General features: G+C 46.1%; 1 long non-coding RNA gene across 1 annotated transcript in view; it reads left to right on the top strand.

The window, feature by feature from the left end:
- The first annotated feature begins 591 nt into the window (after window positions 1-591).
- Window positions 592-20,786, top strand: part of LOC128942829 (uncharacterized) — a 98,595-nt gene continuing 78,400 nt past the window's right edge. The window contains exon 1 of the long non-coding RNA XR_008483645.1: window positions 592-637. This is a non-coding gene — a long non-coding RNA (uncharacterized LOC128942829). The remainder of the gene's footprint in view (window positions 638-20,786) is intronic.

A 20,786-nucleotide genomic window follows, 5' to 3' on the forward strand; every position in this document is an offset into this window, starting at 1 on the left:
ACACAAAGCAAAAGCATATTGACAGTAGTTCTGTGCAACCACTATAAGCACACGTAGCTTTTGTTAAAACACTGCTTGCTTCTTTCAAACACTATACCTGCTTGTAAGCCTTAAAACACAATGCACCGAGCTCCATTATTGTGATAAATAGGTATCATTCGTGCTGATAAAATTTGAAACAGTAATTGATATTGATACAGTAATTATATTTGAGAATAATAAATAGTTAAAAAGTTGTAATGCCAAAGAAGAGAGGGAGAGGAGGGGCTCCATCCCCCTTCCCAGCAGCTGTTCTCAAGGACCACAGGAAAGAAGCTGAAGATACAGGTGCTAAAAATGAGCAAGAACCTGGTTTGGTCAGAACAAATGCTAATTCTAAGGGATTTATTGCCTTGATATGTAGATGGAGTGATACGTTAGTCTTGGCTTACATTGGCTGTACTGGCTATATACTGGCTTGATGCGCATGTGTAACCCAAAGGTGAATTAAAGGACAACGAAGAAGACTACAGGGCCTTCATCAGTGACGACCCCCAAAGACTTGTGCGACCACCAAACTGAGTGGTGGCGCATGCGTGGTAAAGGTGGTGAGGAAGGCGGAGACAGAAAAGTGACGAACCGAAAATAGGAGGAGATGGTATTGACATATGGCGTATAAGGGGTGATTTTCACTTGGCAAGCTTGTACGTGAAGTGGCAAGGGTCAAGAACTCTGCCCTCCGTACCCCGCGGTATCTTTTGCTTATGTGCTATTATTTGAACCAAATTATCCCTTATTTATATATTTTTTAAACTATTCAATTAAAATAACTGCTACCTTAAATATTGGGGTTTTTTTTTTTTGATGGGATAATTGGGCAAATATTACAATTATTAAGCTTAGAAGTTCCTAATATCTTGTTAGGGATACTTTTCTGTAGCTCTGGGAGTCATTCCAGCCAAGCGTTAATACACTGGTGCGCCAGTATCAATCAAGTTAGAATGAGCAGCCCAGCTCAGCTCCATGGAGCAGCCTCTGGACTGACTGACAGAAGTTCCCAGGCAATGGGAGCTCTCCTAAGATGCAGACATTGCATTAGTTCAGAGTCTGGGGGCACAGAGATAGGCCAATGAGATGTCTCGTCCTGGGAGTTTGGAATGGGCTAAATGGGCTGTGGGTGTTGAAGGCAATAAACGAAGCTGTTTGCTGATGACCAAAGGGAGTTCTTTTGTGTCTAACACTATTAACATCGGTCAACATGTCACGGATTGCAGTGGATGTGCCATTAGTTTGTTTACTCAGCCAACATGCAACCCGATCTAATTGTTTCAATGCCATTGCTGAAGCCAGCTGGGGTAAAAACAAAGCTGCTGAAACCCTTTTTCGCAGCCTTCCAAGGCGTGAAATCACTTCTACAGTTTTCACGATAATGACGACCAGATCTTGTTCCCCTTTGCTTTTTCCTAATGACCGCTTTGGCAGTAGGCGCAATTACAGTGAGCATCCCATTGCTACATGGGCCACCTTCAGGGCATGATGGGATGCCCTGCCAGGGCCTATCTACACAGGTGAACCAACATCCTTTTGGTAATTGTCATGGATATTGGTCAGCTTTAGAAAGCACCTCCCAACATTCCTAATAATTACACCAAAACCTTGAGTTTCTGTATACAAAATAATGGGGAGTAACATTGTACTTTGGAGGATCACCTTCTCACTAATCATTAGCTGTAAATGTAAGGCAAAAATCCATTGTTAAAGGACCAAGGATTTCTAATTCTTGGGGTTCAGGTACTGCTTTGGGAAGTTCTTTTTCCCAGATGTTACAAGCCTTTACAGGGCTCCTCCCATTGTCAATTTCGCCAGGCTTACTATTGAATTGCTTTTTGACCAACGGGCAAATTCTTTACTGGCACACTGACTAGTCAGGTTGAGAAAGGCTTTTCTGTTCCGAATTAGACAAAGACATGGTATCCGAGCCTGCTGCCTTGGCTAAGGTCACCCAGACATTTGGTTTTGGTTGTTGCACAGACAAATCTACACTACAAATTGACTAAAACTCTGCACTATGAGAAGCAATCAAAACTGACACCGTAGTAACATTTGATTTTGCAGCATCCTTTTTGTGAGCTAATTGTTGGCTAAAGCTCCTCCCATATCCTTCTCAATTCAAAAACATTACTTTTGACCTTTAATAAAAATTAACCAAACAAAACCTACACTTATTCCAATAGAGCTCTACGAAACCAACAAGTGACACATTTATAAACCACATAAAATCAGAGTTTGCAGGTTCCACCAATGCACAAGGAACGTCAGGTGTGACCCGTGATCCCTCTGTTTGGCTCACGTCTGTGTACTTGCTTCTACAGTCTTGAGCTCGTCAACTGTCCTGGGGTGCGATATGGTTTGACATTTTTTGCTGGGACCCACTTAATTCCTGCACCTGTAGAGAAAGAAGCAAACACTTGGTCCAAAGTGATTAATGAAAAAGGACCTTCAATTGGTGCTGTCCCAGGGTTTCTAATTAAAAAAGGAGGATTTTCTTTCAGTTTTGCCTGTGTGTTATTGTAAAAATGCCTAGAAATCGGTGGATCAGGTTCTGCAACAGAGCTGTTTAAGAAATTAAAACATGCAAAGCTTTGTTTAACCTCATCTGTGGTGTGACCTCCACTCCCCCCTCTCTTGATCAAGAATGCGTTTTAATGTCTGATATGTCCTCTCAGCAACTGCTTGGTTGTGGGAGAATGTGGAATACCAAGGATATGACAAACACCCCAATCTTTAAAAATGTGGCCAATTTTTGAGATACATCTGTGGGATCATTGTCAGTTTTTTCTTCTTGGGGCACACCCAGTGAAGCAAAAGCTCTGCTAAAAATGTTGACAGGCATGATTACCTGCTTCCACTTGATGCCGAATTTTGCCCCAAAAGGCGATAATAAGCTGCCCAGAGACTAGATTTGAGGTCTATAGGCAGGAGGTATTTATTGACAACGCGTTGGAGAAATCACCAAGTGGATTTCTGAATTAGGTACAGCAAAAGCAGGTTTTTATACAATTTTGAACAAGATTTACATCATTTATTACATGCATATTCATAGGCAGGTAGGAATATAGGCGGAGTCTTCCGGGAACTCTTGGTCTTCCTTGGTTAAATTTTAAGCTTCTCCTAATTTGGGCATTTTCCTGTCATCCTTGGCATGTTTTTCCATGACTTGGCAGAAATCACTGTTGCACTTGGCTTGATTCTGACGGCTTGGCAGGTCACCTTAACTTTTTGGCTTCTACTTTCGCTTCTTCAAATATTCTAATTCCAAAGTTTCTTTTGTGAGTGTATTTTAGATTATTTATTAACTTATCTAATCAAAGTTTTCCCAAACAATGTATTTTAGGTTATTTATTAACTTCTGTGTTTCCCTTGATAGAGTGTCTTTTAATTCTTTTATTCCTCAGATCTTTTAATTCTTTTATTCCTCGGAAACTACTGTTCATTGTAATGAATGGCTTCACACTGTGTGAAGACAAGCAAAAACTCCACCAGAGTATGTGTCCACTGAAACATGAGTATTGGTAAATTTACCAAAGGAAGGCTATTTAGTAACATCCATTTGCCATCAGTGCTGGCTTTGCAAACCCCGTGGGTTGAACAACTCTATCTAGAAACAGGAGGCTGCACAAGCTGACAGTCAGGGCAAGTACTAATGATAGCATTACCTTGACTTTTGGAAATTTGAAACATTCGCACAGCTGGTTGTGCGTTTTGGTGAAAAAAGGCATGACTCTGTTTTGCTTGTTCCAAAATGTTTGGCAAAGTGTTTGAAATAAGCACTGTGCGTTTGTCCGCTCTCGCGTTTCCTTCCACGAAAAATCCAGGAAGCGAAGAATGAGCCCTGATGTGAGAAACAAACTGTGGATTAGTTCCTTATTGTAAAGTTGTAAAACGCCTTGAAAGCCAATGATATCAAGTGTCATTACTAGGATTCTTTAGAACTGATCCTTCTATTCTTTTAACCACATTAGCAACAAAGGCAGAATGTGTGAATAAATTAAAAGGTTGTGGGAAGAACTGAGAAGCCTGAACCACAGCAGCAAGCTCAACCATCTGAGCAGATCCCTCTACTATTTGAATATCTGATTCCCAAGTTTTAGTTGGGAACTTGGTTTGGTTCAACCAAGTAATGACTGATTTGTGACTTCTGCCAGATCCCATCAGTGAAGAGAGTTATTGTGTTTAAAGGTTCTTTACTTAACAAAGGTTGCTCTCTAAAACTCAATTTTGCCTGCAACAATTTGTGAGCCAGGTAATGAACAGAAGCAATATCTGCAAAATTTAATAATTCTCGTTGCAAATCATCAGAATTTGCAGAATTTTGCATTGCCCAATCAAGATACTTTTTTTCAGTGGTAAATAGAGAACTGCAAATTCTTCACCTGCTCAACTTAATAACCTTGTTCTGGCCTTAATCAGAATTTGTGTTATCCTCTCTAAGACTGTAAAAATTGTCTTTAAAAACCTTGAGGGAAGAAAACCCCATTCTATTTTCAACAAAGGATCTCTCTCAGAAGGGTCTGATTGAAAAATGACAGAACAAAGTTGCATCTTTCCTCCTAAAATTGCAGAAAAGAATGGCTTTTCTGGAATACAGCGATGAGCTTGTTGTCTTTGGAGAGCCTCTATGACCTCGTCATGCGCTGCACGAGCTTCAGGTATTAGAGTTCAGGGGAGTTGATGGCGCAGCTTCCTCTCAACAAATTAAAAAGTGGACCCAATTCATCGTACGTGATTCCCAAAACAGGTCTGACCCAATTGATTTCTTCTAGAAGCTGTTGTAAGTCTTGCAGGGTGTTGACACTGGTCTGGAGCTGTATCTTCTGCAGTGTAATAGTTTTTTCAGTCATCTTCCATCCCAGATAGTTCCAAGGTGGAACTTCTTGAATTTTGGGTATGGAAATTTTAAGTCCAGCATTTTGGATTTCAGTAGCAACACTAGGAAAACTTGCTCCATCTCTGGTTTCGTTGGAGCTGTGATGAGCAAATCATCCATGGAGTGTGAAATCACGTATCGTGGATACTTCTGTCGAACTGGAGAGAAAACTTGTGCAACAAAATATTGTCAAATTATAGGCGAATTCTTCATTTCTAGAGGCAATGTTTTCCAGTGCTATTTCTGCATGGGTTCTCTTTGATTGATGACTGGAACTGAAAAGGCAAATCTTGGAGTGTCATCGGGATGAAGTGGGATGTGGAAAATGCAATTCTTTAAATCAATGACAATGAGGCACCAGTGTTTTGGGATCGTTGATAAAGAAGGAAGTCCAGATTGAAGAAGTCCCTTGTCTTCAGTCACTACATTGATCTTCATGTCATGAAACAACCTCCAGGAGTCCAATGCCTTCCTGTGGATGACGAATACTGGTGAATTCCAGGGACTCTTTGTGGGTGTGATGTGACCTTCTTGTAATTGCTCCTTTACCAATCATTTAAGGCTATTTTATATTTTGTTTGTAAATGCCATTGATCAATCCATATAGGAGGATCAATTTTCCAGTTCAGCTTTCAAGTGGCAGGTTTTGACGTGGTTTCCACCACAGGCCCACCTCCAGTTCTGCTCCCCATTGGGACAGGACGTCTCTCCCCCAGACGGTGAGAAGCTTCTGAACAAGAAAAGGACGCACCATTGCTGTCTCTACTTCAGGACCTGTAATGTTAATCATGGATGCACTTTGCAAACATACAGTAGCACCTCCAGTCCCTGTGAGGGAACCTGCAGGAGCTGCTAAATCCCAATCTCTGGGACAAAACATGTGAGAGATTACAGGGACATCTGCACCAGTATCCGGCATGCCTGTAATGTAAATTGTTTTACCACAGTGAGTTAGGCAGCAAGTCAATTTTGCTTGGTTGAGGTTCAAACATTGCACCCAAAAGACCTCAGGACCTGAGGTTAAAAATGGCACAGACATCACTGAATTCTCTGGAAAATTGTTTTGCTTGGCTGTACTCATGGGCAAAAGAAATGCAATAGCTATAGGTGTTTTTGGTGGAGTCACTATAGGAACATTAAATGCAGGAGATAAATATATTAGCTTATTGTTACAATTTATTGAAACAACAGCTGGAAGAATTGAAAGTCTGAAAATTTTGTTGCTAGCTTTGCCTAAAATCAAAAGCTCTTGTCTTTGCTGAAAAAAACTGATAATTGCAGTAGAAATACTTTCATAACAGAAATTATTTAAAAGGCGTATCAATTCTGAGGAGGCCAATTCAAACCTTGTACATGAGGGTATTGACCTGACACCATTGAGGGATGGATGACTGAGGGATAAATGACTGAGGTACCAATGCCATTTGACTGGGTAATTGACTGTAAGGAGGTCACTACTTGTGTCGAGGTGCGGTGATAATCCGCGCTCTTTTTTGAGTTTAACGACAAAGCTTTGCCATCGATGTCAAATTGAGAATGACAGTACTTACCAAGATGCTTCCCTTTCCTACACTGAGGGCAAATAGAAAGTGGTTTAGGTTTGATTGTTGTTGTAGGACAATCTCTTTTCATGTGTCCTGCTTTACCACAAGCAAAGCCACAAGCCTTTTAATCAGAGTCCAACTGTACAGTACCAACAGATTTTTAGAAAATGTTTGTGTGTGCTTCAAGGCCCTGTTCAAGCTTTTCCATTTTTTGTCCCAAATTTTCTCCCAAAGCCTTTCCCAAATTATGTCCAAATGTTTTTCCTAACTTTTTTTAAGAACCTGCAAGCTGCTTTCCAAAAGCACTGCCTTGCATATTAGCAAGATGTTTTGGAGAAGTGAGCTTACTGCAAGCTGTTAGCACCTGTGTTACAGTTGGAGGCTGATAGGTAAAATTATAATGATATTTTTGCTTCCTCTAAGTTCTTTGATACCATGGTGAGAAAGAGTTTTGTATTTTGGATTTGTATCATTACGAGCATATCTTACAGGTAATGCAAGGAAGTGTTTATTTGAATCCAAATTTTTTCTAAATTTTGAATAATATTAGACTAATTAGGTAGTTGCAATGGAAGGTTTATTGCTGATTTATACTGTGTTTTGTTTTTCCCTTTCAACACTCTTGATGAGAAGTATCTGATCAAGAAGAACAGGTAGTGTTGTCACAGCAATCAGCTGTCCTATGAACTCTGCCAAAAAGCTCCAAGTTCTCGTCATTATGATGAGAACTGTAAAAGTGATTTCATGCCTTTGAAGGCTGCGAAAAGGGTTTCAGCAGGTTTCTTTTTACCCAATCAGCTTCAGCAATTGCATTGAAACAATTAGATTGGATTGGATGTTGGCTGAGTAAACAAACTAATGGCACATCCACTGCAACCAGTGACATGTTGACCGATGTTAATAGTGTTAGACATGCTACCCTTCAAAACAGAGCAGCAATCGATTTCTTTTACTGGCACAAGGACATGGTTGTGAGGAATTTCAAAGATTGTATTGTATGAACCTGGCTGATCATTCTGAATCTATCCACAAAAGCATACAAAAATTGAAAGATTTGACAGCCCAAATTACAGAAGATGGTGGGTCCTGGTTAGATGATTTGTTCTGAGAATAGAGCTTTGCACCTTGGCTAAGGGAACTTTGCAAGATAGGTCTCCATGTATTGGGTGTTTTGGTAGTGATATTAATAGTAATACCTTGCATACTTTAGTGTGTGCGACGAATGATGAACAAAACTGTCCAAGAAGTTTTTATCATACAAGTGAGAGAGGTAGGAAATGGATTCACAGGGAATTTGTTAAATCTCACAGAGATGGTGGATGAAGGTATAGAAATGGAAGAAGGTTTTGAGTTAAGACCCTGGAATCGACAAGAGTTTTTTGAACAATGACTTGTAACTATTGTCAGGCATAATTTATGCCCTTTCCACTGACTGGACCTTCACAGCATTAAATTCCTGTGTTGTAATACAGCAATGCTTAGTGCCAGCAAGAACATGCTTTAAGCAGATAATAAGTAAAAATATTATAGTATTGATACGAAACGCAAGTAATAAATGACACAATTATGAAGGTTTCTTTTGAGGTGAACATAGAGGAGGAATTGTGGGAATCCATAAAATTAGAGGATTTTGGAAAGCTGCAAAAGGCAGGCCTCAGATACAGCAGAACTGTGCGTAGAGCTAAAGTAAAAGTCATGAGATAGGTCAGCAGAAAAATTATTTAAACTGTAGAAAAAGCAAGGGCAAATTGAACAATAAACCTGTGTGTTAATGCTGTCTGAATAGCTCTCTAAGCTGCAGAAAGTTTATCTAGCAAGATATTAGGAAGGTTGAAGCTTAAGAATGGAGCTCTTTGCCTTGTGTCTTAAAAACAGGTATTGTATTCCAAATGAGCAAGCATTGTTTTACCCAAAGCTATGTGTGCTTCTGGTGATTAGATAGAACTACTGTCAATATGCTTTTGCTTTGTGTGATTGGTCAAGAAGCTTATAAAGGATGTTGTAACATTACTTTTTTTGGCCGGCTGCCTTGATTGTGAGCTGCTAGCATCTTCCCATTGGCATAATCATGTAATGAGAGCAATGCGCAAAAATAAACAGCTCGAAGCTCTTTCCATAGCAGCCCCGTCTCCTTCGTAGTCTGTAAATAGCCCCCGGACGGTGTCACTTGGCAGTAGTGTCGCCGCAGCAACTTTCCTGGGAGCCCTGCCAGGAAGGGCTGGGCAGGAGAGCTCCAAGTTCTTGGTGAGAGGAAGAAAGCCAGAGCCTGCTAACGCATGTCTGGATTCACTAAATTGGATCTTTTTCAATTCCTACAAATCGGGCTGCTCTCCAGCTGCACATCCTGACTTTGTATTTGCGACACTTTCAAATGAACTGTGACAGGTTCCACACGGTATCCCTGCCCGCAGGGATACAGCTGGAAAACTCTCAGGTCCAAGAGCAATCTCAGCATGCCTTCCCCCTCGACCCCAGCAGCCAATGAGACAGGCTTCAAGGCTTCTGAATGAACTGTCTGTGCCTCCACAGCAACTTTCCTGAGCTCTCCCACCTCCACCCCATCCATCTCTCTGGGCAGAGCCATCCCTGCCCTGCTCAAGCCCTGCCTGCCCCCCGCCACCTCTGTCCTCTCCCCTGCCCGCTCCCCTGCAGGCAGAGCCAAATCCAAAGCCCCCCCACCTGCTGTAACCGGAGGCTGGGGAGCCAAAAGTGGTGAAAATCCCGGAAAGTTTTGGCAGAGGAATCCATATGAAATGAGTCCTCAGAGCTCCAAAGCAAACTGCCAGCCTGAGCCCGATCCGAGGGGTGACTTCCTGGGAAGGGCAAACAGTGACAGGAGCGACCCTGCAGCCCCTCGGCCAGGCAGAGCGGGTCCAGAGCCCCCCTTGGCTGACCCCACCTGCACAACTTCAGAATAAGATCCGGCCGCATCTTTTTCAGAAGTGCAGCAGAGCACAGAAACAGCAGCTCCTCTTTTGCAAAGCTTCCTCAAACATTAATCTCCTGGACCCGTTTGATTCCCAGCATCCATTGAACACATCCCATGATCCCCCAAAATTCTTGGAATGCAAGAAAAATCCCAAGCATTTTTCTGAGAATTCTGGAGGTGGATGATTTCCTGGAGGAGTTGGGATGATGCCTGGTTGCAGCGTCAATGACTCAGGGAATCCTGGAAAAAGCAGAGAACACGACCAAAGCTGGAAGCTGATCTGATTCCCCTTTTCCGGGCTTCGGGGTGCTGTGCACACTGCCTGGAGAAACCCTGGATGTGCCAGGACACCCTGAACAAAATCCAAGATCCTCCCAGAGGAGGATGAAGGTCCAGCACCACTCAGAATTAAAGTCTCAGAGCAAGGTGTTCTGTTCTGATGTTTGAGAAAGTCTCTGTTACAATCATTCTGATCAAAGCTCTCCATTAAAGCTGTGGAGACAGGCATAATGTTGACCAAAGACTCTTCCATTTTGAGAGAGCCTAGATTGTGAATTTTCCACTTTATCTGGTCCCAGAAATCAAAGGTAAAATCAGACTTCAAGTCTGTATTTTGAGTATTCACTTTTACCCAGATTAGTAAGTCTTTTAGTTCACGTTTTGAGATGTCTGAATGTCCTTTACCCTGTAAAATTGCCTCAAGCTGGTAAAAGACGTCCCATTCTGGTTTTGAGAGATGGTTTCCCATCTTGTTGCCCCCGGAGTTGCTACTTATTACTGACAGGGGTATCAGCTACAGACGGCGAAGGGGACGATCCATTCCTCCTTTGAACACCCTGGGCCTCTGGCAATGGCACTGTCCATGGCCTTCTTTTTATTTTTATGTTCCTCTAGGCTGGAAATCCTCTTCACTGAGGAGCGGCTTTCCCAAAACCCTCTGATTTTAAGGATTTCTACAATACACCACATAATATATATTTTAGTATATGTACTGTAATAAATAGAATATATAAAATGTATCCCTGATCTTTTTCTCAGCCAGCAGGCCTTTGCAGCGAGTTCTGAGCCAACGTGGGGCTCTGCTGCCAGCCCAAATCTGCGCTTCCCTTGCCCAGCCTGAGTGCAGGTGGGGCACGTGCTGGGCATGGCTGGAGATTTCCATGGCCAAAATCCTCCAGCATTTGCATCTGCCCATGGCTTTGGGTAGCACAAATTACAACACATCCATCTCACTTGAGAAATGGCATTTCTTATCAATTGCTACACCAGCGCTGACAAAACAGAACTATACACATCTCTGTTAAATTTTTAAAAAGTAATTTATGTATTTGTTACACCACGCTATTTAAAAACATACAAATAACAACTTCTGTTACAAAAACTAATTTATTGCAAACCTCTACAAACACTCACTATACACAGACATCAAGGGAAAATTAACAGCTTAATTTATTGCATATTATGGCAAACATACAGCCCATATACAAATACGAAAACATCAGTATTTCCCTGTAATACCAAGTACTCTACAAATGGAATTCCACCACTATACCACTCCAGACACATTTAAATAGAACTGAATACATAAATAACCACTACAATATACAGATGTGAATACAGATTAAATGTTACCTATTACATTCAAGAAAGAGATACATAAAACAAACTTATCTATACATAGACAAACAGCAGTACCAATCTAAATATCTGTGCAACTGCATCAATACAAATATACAGCAATGTATCTGGATATATATGTAAATAGAATATATATAGAAATACATCAATGCACATCTATAAAAATATAAAATAACATATAGACCAAAACAAATACCAATATAGCTATTTAAAAAGACCAAAACTACATCAATACATCAATAGAAATAGATACCTACACAACTGTATACATACAGAAAACTAAACACAGATATTACAATACTCATAAAGAACTAGATACATATACACACAAAGATGAGACTGAAAAGCTGTATATATGCAGGTATCTATACGTACATAGATACACAGTATATTCATAAATCTGATACCATATGTACAGAAATAGGCCTGTACAAATAGCTGCCTACATGTGTACAAGTCCATGTAATAATCCCTGTTCACATGCAAGTCCGTGTATCTTTAAACAGAGCTCCAAGCAGAGGGACCACAGCTGCCCCATCTTCAAAGCCTCTCCCTCGGGCTCCTCCTCCCGTGCAGAGCAGCTCTCCTGGACAGAACAGCAGGTGGGGCATCCGGCAAGCAAAGGGAACACTGAGTGAGTATGGGGACGTTTCCCTTGGCAGCAGCTGCACTTCCATTAGGGAAGAGGAAATGTCAGAGCCTCCCCAGGAGGGTCAGAAGGAAAAGCAGCTGCGCGGGCCGGGCTGTGGTGAGCTGTTCACTTCTTTCAGGCATCCCAGTTGCTCTGAGGGAACTCCCTCATGTCACATTACTGAACCACTTCTGCATTTACCAAGACTGTGGCCCCCAAATCAATCAGTATTTATGTCTCCGGCTGCTTGCACCAATGACAGGGAACGTCCTCTAACAGAGCTGGGGCACAAAGTTACAGTCAAAAAAAAATTAATCTGTATACCTGCTGGATGTAAAATGCAAATTGAAATAAACTTGAGAGATCTCCCGAAAGCCTTAAGAAAAAACCCCATGCATTCTATAAAACCCAGAGTATTCATCTACAGAATACAAAAATGGGCATGTTCTAGAAGAGAAAATTTGTGCAACAGTTCTGCACAGAATTCTATGCTTTCAAGCTTTTTGCCCTTCAGGGGCAGTGCCATTCTCTGAACTGGAATGCTCTGAGCATGTTCTGCTCACCACGGCAGCTTTCTGCTCTCCCCTGGTACAGATCATCCTCCCAGCAAAGGGGGAGTGCAGCCACCACAACTCGCAACACCTTCCCACACAGCAGGAACCTGAAGGACAGAGATGGCTTTCACCAGCTGCTGCGGGTTCTAATCGTGCCACCTCTCGGCTGCTGAAACCCTGAATTTCTGTGTTGCAGTGCCTTAGTTTCCGAGTCAAATGTTCTGTTAGCTTGCGGTATGTTCAAGTGTTCCCCGATTTATTGCAGTTTGTTTCTCCCCTGTGTTATGCCCTCCTACCCAAGTGTCCCTCAAGGAATTCCCTCCCTCCTCACCGGATTTTTCCCTGTCTGTCAAGACAACCCAGCCCCTTGGGCCCATCCATCAGCCCAAAGCCTACCCTTTGTTCCAGAAAGTTCCCTGTCCCTCACCCCAAGATCCAATCCCTATCCCAACCCCCTCTCCTCCCCTTGTTCTGATTTTTTGTAGCCCTCAAAACCACACCCCGAGAGTCGCTTTTTGGTTACTATATGGTGTCCACCCCCCTGTTTTGAAAGACTTTAAAAGCCCGAGCAGAAGGGTGCTGGAGGGTTTTCAGGGGAGTTTTTCCTGCTAATCTTTCCCCTGCCTCTCCTGATAAATTAGCTGCACTTTACACTGCAGAAGAGCTGTCTCTGCCTCCTTCACTGGGTCCTCCAGGGGTCTCTACTGCTGGGCAGCTGGCCTAGAGGTTCTGGCTCAAGCAAAATCCCAACCTAACCCGTTCCTCATTCTTGCCACTGTCCCTGGAACATCACAGAGCTAGCCAGGGCTCTGGAGGGCAGTGACAGTGACCCATGCCCTGGCATGTCACAGCCCCCAGAGCCACACCTGCCAGGCCACAAGCCCCAGCCCTGGTCCCCACTGCCGGCCTCAGCGGCTCCTGGGCATCCTCAGCCTGGGTGCAAAGGCAGCCACAGGAGCCTCCCAGGGCGCTCTGGATCCAGGCTGCAGACACCCTAAAGCCAGCGCTGAAAGGGACATGGATGGGGACTGCAGCTGGATCTTCCAGTGCTCACCAGCCCTGACTGCCCTCTGAGTGAACCCAAACCTCACCTGCAGCACCTTGAGCACATTTACCCTTCTGGCCCATCCTGGAATGTGGTGTTCCCACATCCTACACCAGCCCTTTGCAGGGAGTGACCAGCTCCCAGCTGCTCTGCTAGCCTGACCTTACTTTCTGTTTTGCTGCAATGAAGTTAACGGGTACACTCATGAGAATCCCAGTACAACATTTGCTTCTCAGGGGCTCTTAGGCAAAAAACCTCCATTGCTCACTAGCTTTTCCACAGAAAAGGAGATCTTAACAAATCATAAGGCACTGGCAGGGCTTTGGCATAAGTATTCCTGAGTCACAGCATTCCACCCATTGTTGTTGCCAGCTGCTTTGCTGATATTTTAGAGCCAGTTCTGAACAGGGGCTGCTGCTGACAGGGTAGGAAAATTTGGAGAAATAAAGGTACAGGACACGAGCAAAAAAAAAACCCAAAACAAACAAACAAAAAGACACCCAAAAAACAAAACAAAACAAAACAAAACAAAACAAAAACCTGCAAGGGATAAAACACTTAAAAATACAGAGCAAAGCAGAAGTCCTTGGAGGTGGTTCAATAGAAAATGCCACCAGCAGTGAGCAGAGCCTGAGGCTGCTCACTGCCACCACAGGGGCTCCTCAGTCCCCTGCTGCTTTGTGTCTGATCCCTGCCGGGCTCCCTCTGCCCCTTCAGCAGATGCAGCTCTGCCTGGAAAGGGCTCCATGCTCTGGTGGTCCCAGCTTGCTCCAGGCTACATTTTTAACAACACTGAAAGAAGAGGTGAAACAAAGAGCCATTTTTTGTCCTGCCTGCAAACTCTTCTCCTTCAGTTCCAGTGCCAGAGATCATCCCTCTGTCAGGTTGGCGCTGTGCCTGCTGTGTCCTTGTCCCTGTTCTTTCCATCAGCTCTTGCACATCATCACTCACTATCCCACATCATGAACAGAGGGCTGTGTCAGAAGAGCAAAGACTGCATTTTCTTGGCCTTTTTAACAGACACAAGAAGCATGAGTTCAAATAATTTGTTGTTTGTTCCTGGCCTCCTTTTAGTTAACTCTTTTTTGCTTTAATGCAAAAGTCTATTTTACTACATGGATGGAATGACCTGTAATTGGCAGTTGCTTCGGGCTGTCAGGCACCATGGGAGTTTTTTCTTGTCTCTGAGGAGGATTTGGTGAATTTTCCATGGGTCACTTGGTGGTGTCGCCATAGACTGATCTCAGCGGCCGACTCTGCTGTCCCCAGGGGATGCATTGAGACGCCAAGCCCCTCAAGGCTGGAATTCGGGGTTGGGCGGGCTTGGAGCACCAGGAGCCTGGGCCCGTGAGGAGCTGCTGCTGGCGCTGGCTGTGCTCAGCCCGCTGTGCCGAGCAGCCGCGGCCATGGAGACACGGGCGGGAGCTGTGGCCGAGGCCGGCAGGCGGCCCGGGCCGGCTCGCAGCTGCGAGGACGCCGACAGCCTGTGCCCTGAGGCCGAGGCTGTGGCGGGCGCTTTGCGGGCAGGGCTTTTCCGAGTCGGCCGCAATGTGCTGCCTCTCGTGTGGGCCCGGCTGCGGCAGAGGTAGGCGGCGGCGCGGCGGGGCCGGCAGCGGCGGGCAGAGGCCGCAGAGAGCAGCAGCCCGGCCGGGCCCGCCGCGGAGCGGCACGGAGCTGCCGGGCAGCCCTCTGCCGTGTCTGTGCGCACAGGGCAGGAGCAGAGCCCAGAGCAGAGGCAGGAGCCGAGGCAGGAGCCGGCCATAGCGGCAGCTCGCCGTGCCCGGGGCCGCAGCCGCAGCTCTCCCCTGCCGGCCACAGCAGCAGCCGCACGCCTCCGAGGCTCCGGCGCTTCCCGAAGACGAGGAGCCTGGCCCCCAGCACGGCCTGGAGCCCCGCAACGAGAGAAGCCGCTGGCGCCGCAAAGGGCAGCGCCGAGGGCGCAGGTTGAGGAGGAGGACATGAGGCTGGTTCTGGGCCGCGGTCAGGCAGCTCTGCCATCTCGGCCTTTGCCTTGAGCCCTTCGCTGCTTTTCCAGGAGCCCTGATCCCCATCCTCGGCCAAGGGCCCCCACAGCCCTTTCCAGGGCTGCAGGAAAAGCTCCCTCAGTGACAGAATCACTGAATCAGTGGCTTGGAAGACAGACGCTTTTAAGATGATCGAGTCCAAGCCATGCCCTAACACCTCAACTAAAGCATGGCACCCAGTGTCACATTCAGTCTTTTCTCAAAGGCTTGCAGGGATGGTGAGTCCACCAGCTCCATGGAGGGGTCACACCACAATACTGTGTACCTGTAAGTGCCTGTTGTGGGAGGTGTTGTCTTTAGTGCAAGGCAGAGGTGCAAGTTTCTGAGCGGCCAGCACTTGCTGTGTCTGGCCAAGGATGCTGAGTGCTGGAGTCCTGCAGGACACGGCCTTTTCCTGCAGGCAGTGACAGTTGGAAATTGGCCTATGACCTGTCCTGTTGAGGCAGCACGGAGCTGGGGGCTGCTGCTGAGCTTCTGGCTGCTTGGCTCAGGGAAGCTCCATCTCTGGGCTTCTGCAGAGTTACAGCCAAGGGCGCAAGTGGTAGTGCTGAAGGTCAAAAGGTTTTGTTGGTTTGTTTTCTCTTTTGGAAAGGTGCCTTAACTGCCTTAACTTGTGGAAGTGTTCTGCATTTTTATTGAGTCGTTTCTAACTTGTAGAGTTACTGTTGGCCCAACTGCCTTTTGGCTTTTGAGAAGGCAGAAACAGCAGTAGGGGAAAGTTTCTGCTGATCAGTTTTGTGCTGAAGTCTGCCACTTGGGCAAGTGCATTGGAGCCCGGAGAGGGGGTGAAGCTGCAAGTCCTCGACTGCTGACTTGTGTTGCTCGGAAGAGGAAGGCCATCTTGCAATGGTGCCTGCTGTATCTGAAGTCAGATGGGCACCTTTGTGGTTGTGGAGCTGCGTGGACCAAAAGGAGCCAGGGGTGCTGGCGGGCTTGAGCAGCTGAAGATGAGGCAGCGTGTGGCCAGGGGGCCAAGAAAGCCAGGGCATGATGGCCTGTGCCAGCAGCAGTGGGGCAGCAGGAGCAGGGCAGTGAGCATGGCCCTGTGCTGGGCAGCGCTGTGGCCACAGCTGGAGTGCTGTGTGCACTTGTGGGCCCTGGGAAGCAGAAAGTCATGGAGGGGCTGCAGCGTGTGCACAGAAGGACAGGGGAGCTGGGCAACGGGGTGCAGCACAAGGCCAGCGAGGAGGTGCTGAGGGAGCTTTAACCTCGACAGTGAGAGGTTCTTGAGGCACCTTCAGACAGACTTTCATCAATCCCTGCATGACAGTGCTCAGCACAAGGGCTGTTTCACCACCAAACATGCCCTCACTGCATCCAAAGCCTTTACACAGTGGAGTGGCTGACGATTCCATCTTGTGGCTTGTTGGCTTGTTTTGTTAGGAAGAGAAGGCCTGTTGATTTTCCTCTTTTTCCAGCAAGCAAAGATGCTTCTGCACAACGTTTCCTGCCCTTTTGCAGCCCTGGATGGGATTGTGATCCACTTTGAGTTTCCTACATCAACAGTAGCAATGGCATTGCTGTCGCCTTCCAGCTATTCCATTTCAGTGCTTTCAAGCACTAAAAGCTCTGTTTTGCCAAAACAACCTTGCTTGCTGATAGCAGCCAGGGAGGAAAATCAACTTCATATCCATCTAGAGTGCTGTTGAATTGTCCCATTTTAATTTGGTGGCTGTGACTTAGAACCCCTCTGTCACTATGAAATATTTTGATTATTCCTTCGAAGATGTGGTGGTAGATGTGAAAAGAAATATGGTTCTACATAATAGGAAATGGCCTCTCCCTCGCGCTCCTCTCTTCTCACAGATGACAGAACCAAGAGCCATCTTTCCCCTGGCTCCAATGCAAGATACTGACTTTAAGCGGAGATCCCAGCTTCCAGGAGATACAAAAGGCAGCCCCACTGTCGGGGGCTCTGAGCCCTTTGGGGTCAGCTGGGTAACATCAACAGCAACAATGACAGTAACAAGACAGGCAGCCTTGCAGTGCAGATGGCTGGCACAGAGACTGATTTTGTACATTCCTTCGAAGAGTTCTCTAGACAGGAAACAAAGCACAGGGCTGTGAATTTCCAGGAGAGGAGGACATTTTCTCCAGCTTTCAGCAGTTTGCCAATAGAATGCCTTCCCGGTTGTAAACCAGAGCAGCTCATGCCAGAACCAATTGCGACGGGGCTTTCAGCATCAGGACCCTCACCCTTTATGAGCAGGCTGAGCTCAAAGACGCCCTTGCCCGTGCCCCGCGTGAAGAACCACGCCGCTTCTCTTCACCCTGACAGCGCGGATCAGTCGCTCCCATTGCACTCGCCCTCTCGGCACCGCACACGTCCCTATCTTCCCAACTCGGCACGGCGGGCAGGGGCACAGAGGACAGCAGTGCTCCTCAGGCACCCCTGTGACACAGAGAGCTGCCCAGAGGAGATGCTTGTTGGAATCCATAAAGTTAGAGGGTTTTTATGAAATGGTTAAAAAAATATATGCCTCAGACTGAAGTTTTGTTAGCATTGCAAATACAGCAGAAAAGTTTCCTAAACAGTAGAGCATACCTGACAAATAACAATATGCCTCTGTAGAATTGGCTTATGGCTGGCAAAAAGGTTATTTAATGTATATCTTTAGAAAGTTAGCATGAATAGAGCTCTGTTCTTTGTCTCTTATTAACCAGTCTTTGTTTTAACTACCATGACGTGTGTTTTATAAGATTGGATAGAAGACTTGTCAATATGTGTTGTTCTGTGTATGATTGGCTGAAATCTAGGCTTGAGATGGTTTTATGCTTTGCTGTAATGCTCCACCTCCTTGGCATTCCCTGTGGATCAGCGAGCTGGCAACATCCTGTCTCCATTGTCTAACAGTGTCCTGAGACTGATGTGCTGAAAATATAAAAAAGAGGCTCTTCATTGGTGTCGTTTATCCAGTGTTGTCCGTATCTGGACGTAGTTGCCGCGGCAAGTGGGTTCCTTGGTAATGCGTGGGTTCCTGACACAATTGGATATATATTTCCCATATATACCTGACCTCCACAATGCTGACCCTCTTGTGAGTCCAGGCCGTGCGAGGCAGAGGCCGGCCCAGAGAAGGGGCTGCTGCCTCAGGCAGCTCCGCGCTGCAGCAGCCGGGCAGCAGCGGGACCCTCCCAGCTAAGGGAGGCTCCAGCCTCTGCAGTCCCTCCAGCCCCCAGGGGCAGGGCAGCGACCACAACAAGGCTGGCAAAGCCCAGGCATGAGCACTGACAGGCACTGATGGGAAGAAGCCACAGCCAGCCTGAGCCCCGTACAAGCTTTTGCCCCCATTCAGGACACAACAGGATGGGCTTTGAGATCAGCCCCACCGAGGTGTGGATCAGTGCCCTTTTTGTCCCAGCAGGTGATGGTAGGCACAGAATCCCCTGGGCTCTCTTCTCAGCCCCACCAGGTCTTATCTGAGAGCACAGCACTGGCAGCTGATATGGGCAAGAAGCAGATTCATTGGGTTGTGCTGCAGAATCACAAAGGACTTGATGTGTTTTCTTAGAGACTGATCTGAGCAGGGCTTGGGCCAATGGGTAGGATTTTAACAGTCGTGGCAAAGAGTGGGAATCGGGTATGGAAAAGTTCTATGGATCTGAGGAATATACCATGGCTGGGCTGAAGGCTTTCTCCTGAGAAATGCCTGCAGTACAGTTTTATCTGATCTTGCCACTTGGATGTGTCTCTTGGACACACCTTGAGAAGCATAAAGCTAGAAAACTTTTATTCAAAGTTGTTATAAAGATACAGCTTTTTTCTTTGGGAGCACATGGAAAACACCTCGTGCTCTCTATTTGTCCTTTAACCTGAAGTTCTTTCTAAGTAGTTCTTATTGACAAAAAAGATAGTATTCTTTTATTGACAAAACTATAGCATTCTCATGAAAAAAAACTGCAGATGTAGTAGTGGTAACAGTCATAAAAATGACATCAGTAAGATGTGGGGCAGAAGGGCTCCTTCAGGATGGAGAAAAACACAGCAAAAAAACCTCACCAAAAATAAACAGCACAAAAACAACCCCACCCTCCCCCCCACCTGTTGCTTTCTGAAGCAAGGCAGGCGACTTGGTTCAGACGAACAGCACGGTGGCCTACTCACTAGGGCTACTCGGGCTAATGACACACGCAGACATCAATGTGATGGACAGTCAAAAGGCGTTTATTATCTCATCTCTTGTGTTTTTATAGTCTAAGGGGTCTCTACGTCAGCATGGGTCTGTCTTTACTATCTATGGTTAGTAAGAGGTGGACTGTTACTGGGTAGGGGATGGAAAGTTACTGGAATTTGGTTAAGGGAGGCTACCTTCTTATGTTAGTTTCTTATCTATGGGAAGCAGATGGTCTTATCTAAGGGGATCTGAGGGTCCTGCCTTTCCGTTACATCGCGAGATCTTCTGCAGCGCCTCTCTCTGTCTACCACATCTCCCCCCCCTTTTTACAAATGAATGAGGTAGTCATGCACATAGGTGCTAAATGAGGTGTAAGGTTGTAGCTTGAGAAGGGAAAAGGGTCTTGGGAGTCTTGAGTAAGCTTTTGTCAGACAAGTTTGGAGGATCTTGTGACTGACGGTGTTCTCTGGTTGAATTCTCTGGTTGAATTCTCTGGTTGAATTCACAGCAATTGTCGTCGGCTTAAGAACAGGATGTTGGTCCGTTTCAGGCGGGTCTGAACGAACGGGACTAGCTTGTTCAGCAGGCATGGTCCGAAGGTGACTGTTAGAAACAGCATCACTAATGGACCTATCAGGACAGAAATCAGAGTGGTTAGCTAAGGTGATTGATTGAACTAGGACTCGTACCAGCCCTGTTGGGCCTCCCTGTCTTTCTGTCTCTGAGCCAGTCAGTTCCGGAGTTCTGCCATGGAGTCCTTCACGACTCCCGTGTGGTCTGCGTAGAAACAGCACTCCTCTTTCAAGGCGGCACACAGGCCCCCTTGCTGCATGAACAGGAGGTCCAGGCCTCGCCTGTTCTGCAAGACCACTTCTGAGAGTGAGGAGACCGACTTCTCTAGAAAGGAGATGGATTTCTCAATCCTTTGCAGGTCCTCGTCAATCGTTGCTTGCAGCTGGGACAGTCCTTGGTGCTGGGTCGCTAGGGCTGAGACTCCTGTGGCCGTTCCGGCTGCTCCCAGACCCAGCAGCATTGCGATAGTTATACCTGTCAATATTTCTCTTTTGTGGATCCGGCCGGGTCCCTCAAGAAGATGGTACATTTCTTCGTCTGAGTGGTACAGGATCCTAGGAACAATCAGAACTTGGACACAGAAGTCGTTAGAGTCATTGAATTTGGGAAGGAACACACAAGGACTCACTCCAGATTGCTGGCAAAGCCACATCCCGAATGCGGCTGGGACTGCCCATTTATTGTTTTTCCTGTTAGGCTTGACGATTTTGGCGCAGACGTTGCCTTTCCGCCTAGCTAGGGTTGCATTGCCAAAGCATCTACCTCGGCCTGTGACTTGACTCAGGGTGATTCCCTTGCGAGGGGTGTCCCATCTGCACTGGTGAGGG

The sequence above is a fragment of the Melozone crissalis genome, unplaced genomic scaffold (genome assembly GCF_028551555.1).
Source record: "Melozone crissalis strain CALT ecotype California unplaced genomic scaffold, PUWL_Pcris_2 ptg000044l_1, whole genome shotgun sequence".
NCBI lineage: Eukaryota > Metazoa > Chordata > Aves > Passeriformes > Passerellidae > Melozone > Melozone crissalis.